This window comes from Helianthus annuus, chromosome 6 (assembly GCF_002127325.2).
Source record: "Helianthus annuus cultivar XRQ/B chromosome 6, HanXRQr2.0-SUNRISE, whole genome shotgun sequence".
Taxonomy (NCBI): Eukaryota; Viridiplantae; Streptophyta; class Magnoliopsida; order Asterales; family Asteraceae; genus Helianthus; species Helianthus annuus.
The window spans coordinates 43,726,291-43,729,649 of record NC_035438.2 but is presented as its reverse complement, the minus strand read 5'-3'; positions in this window follow the sequence as shown (position 1 = coordinate 43,729,649).

Below are 3,359 nucleotides of genomic sequence, written 5' to 3'. Positions count from 1 at the left end.
TTCTTCATGAGAGACATTTTGTTTTTGAGCATATCATCACTTCCAACAAATTTTGCTTCCAATTCTGTCCAGATTGAATAAGCAGTTCCATCATGTTGAAGCAGTATCAAAATATCTTCTTTTATCGCTTGCTGAAGCAGACTCACCATCAGTTTCTCATCCCTGTATTTCTTTTTATCCTCCGTACTCATTTCTCTAAGTGTTAACTGAGTATTATTTCTTGTGCGCCTAACATATGGTTCTTCAGTGTGTTCCCACGCGTCTAAGTGATAAGCCTCAACCCATTTTCCAAACCGTTCAGACCACGCATTATAATCATCAATATCCATAAGTTTAGGCGGTTTCTGAGACGTTCCGGTTTCGTTCTCAAGCAAAGCATTCTGAGTCATTGTGATCGGACTAGCAAAGGCGTTATAGAATTCGTTGTCCATTGTTCGATTGTCCAAAGTTCACAAATTTGTAAGTTTAGGCAAATTGTTCCTTTGAGCGAAACCTTATATGTCACAATAAGCGAAACACCAAAGTGACTCAATAAGCGAAACCTGCTTGTTGTCACTAGAAGCGAAGCCTTGGTTGGTTACAAAAGCGGAACTTCAAGGTTGTCAAATGAACGAAACCTTTAAGTGCCTCTGGAGCGAAACTACAAGTGTCACAATGAGCGGAACTACTCTTGATGATCACAAGAGCGAAACTAGCTTGATCCTTGGAGCGAAACCAACTGAAAACTAAGTCCACAAAAGCGAAACTACTGAGTTCACAGGAGCGAAACCACCTATGACGTCACTTTTTGCACGAATCCATAAAAGCGGAACCTCTAAAATCTTAAGTTCTAGATCGATTTTAGATTTGAAACTTTCAAGGGTTTATTAATACATGATTCCGAGTGCTGTGTGTGAATTTGAGCTGGTTTTACCGTGAAAAATTTTGAAATTTTGAAGAAAGTGTAGAAAATCAGAATGAATGCAGCTGAAATGGCAAGAACTCTCCCTCCTGAGCTCTGATACCACTTGTAGGATCGTTTTCGGCCCTGATTGAGTCGATCAGAAGAATTCCGATCCAAATCAAGAGGCGGAAACTAATGATTTGGTGCGATTTCTGCCGGATTCACTATTAATTGCTGTTCTATTGATCTTGATAACGTTTACAGACTCTGACAGCACTTCGGCAGCACTTCGTGGCTCACCGGAAGAAAACACATAAAACTTCTCTACCTAGTTTCGCTTGAATGACCACATATATATAGTTCAACAGGTTTCGCTCATACTGACATGACACAAGAGCGAAACCTCACATTTGACATATGAGCGAAACTAGGCTGGAACACATAAGCGAAACTATGACACTGACACATAAGCGAAACCTATACAATCACATATTTCTAGTATTTCGTGCCATGTTCTAACCTATACGACCCTAGACTCGATATAAGACGTAGTCGACAGACGTAGTGCACCAACATACTAGGATCGACACATGTTCTACAAGCTCTTTAAGTTCTTCCAGGATAGTAACCTGGCTCTTGATTGCACGCTTATCTTCAGACTCCCCCTTAAGTTCTGCTCTCGGGATCGTAGCCTAGCTCTAAATATATAACAATGAATAAGCTGGAGCATTTCAAATATGTGACAGTGAAAGCTTCTAGGTATTTCCAGGAATGATAACCAGGCTCTATGCATCAGATATAACAGAGAAAGTTCTTAATATTTCCCAAAACCGATAGCCTGGCCCTACTCCCCCTATCAAAAGATTTAATAAAATTTGACAATTTAAAGAATCTAAAACTTTTATCAAGTAATCATCCAAGTCCAAATTAATGACCTTGGAGATTTCACAAACTGTTTTTGATTTTTCGATTTAAAACTTCAAGTTTCAAATTAATGAACTTGTTTATTTTCAGAAACATGATCAGCATACTCAGATTTTGAAACTTAGCCTTCAGACATCGATTGTCGAAAATAAAGCAGAAACAAAATCCTTTTGTATTTTTCTGGAATATAAAGCAGTAAAGAAATATTTACAGACAATATTTTTGTTTTAGTTCGTGTCAGAGGATTATATCAGTTTATGACAAATCACTAGCACCGTTGAGCTATAAACACTTTAAGTTCTAAACTATTCACTTAGATTGTCAGTATACTGATCCACTTAAATTTTCACACAAAGTTCAACTGATTCGAGATACGAGATTTAGTGTTTTAAGCACTTAACTTATTCGCGTGTCCCACCTCAGATATACTACCTTATCAAGATTCCCTAGATTCAGTCTTACAGGTGAATATACCATATTGATATCTGTTCTCTAGGTTAGTGCGAGACCTTGAGAGCTCAGGTATGAACTACCGTTCAGTCAAAACGATGAAGGCTCCACTTTGAGGTGTGTCCCACTTAGGGATCTTCTTTACAACTGCAATTGATTTATATCTTTCGATATTTTCTCAATTTTTATGCAGGGGGTAAGCTTTAAGCGCATAAAGTATTATACCAGGTCTAGGCCATTGCTTCCGCAATATCAGAAGACCAGGTATAATACCCCAGATATCAAACAGTATAAAGACCTAGTATCTCAGAATCCGGCAATCTCTCAAACAAGATTTCGGGGGTTACCCATATATCCGAGAGATGTTCCCCACGAGATAAGTATTGATATTTAGGTTTATATCTCGAAATCAATCTACTAAATGTGTAAAAAACCTACTGGCATATCATCAGTGAGACCGTTTATCACATTTGACTTTCCATTTCTTTAGCGTACTGTGATCGTCTACTGATGTACTATCATTTCCTCTTTTTACACAAAAACTCATTTTGAATTTTCTATTGTTTTTGGCTTTTTCAAATTTTTTATATGTTTTTGTAATTTCTGAAATTTTTACTCCACCTAAAATTCAAAACATTTAAGAAAATTTGATAAACCGATGTAGATAACTTTGTCTCGCCATCAACTTTCTACGTCACATGCTCTGTTTCGCATAAAGTACCCCCATGATTTACAATACATTGATTTTTAACAATGTTAAAACCATTTTCAATTATGAAATAATCATGTTTGTTCCGCCGTGAGGGTTTCGGCATATTCAGTCAACATATTTTTGAAAATTTTTTATTTTTGACAAAATTTAAAAACAAACATATTTTTTTCATTTTTCAATTTTTGACAAAATAAAAACATATTTTTGGTTTTTAAATTTTTCAATTTTTAAGGTTTTTGAAATATAGTTTATTTATATTGAAATGAACAAACTCCCTGTATTCAGACGCAGGGACCAGCAGCCTTCTCTCGTGCCAGGATGCTCCTCTCCTCAATCTGACATTCACCCATCTTTAGGAGCAACTACACATTCACTCAATTCAACCACTTG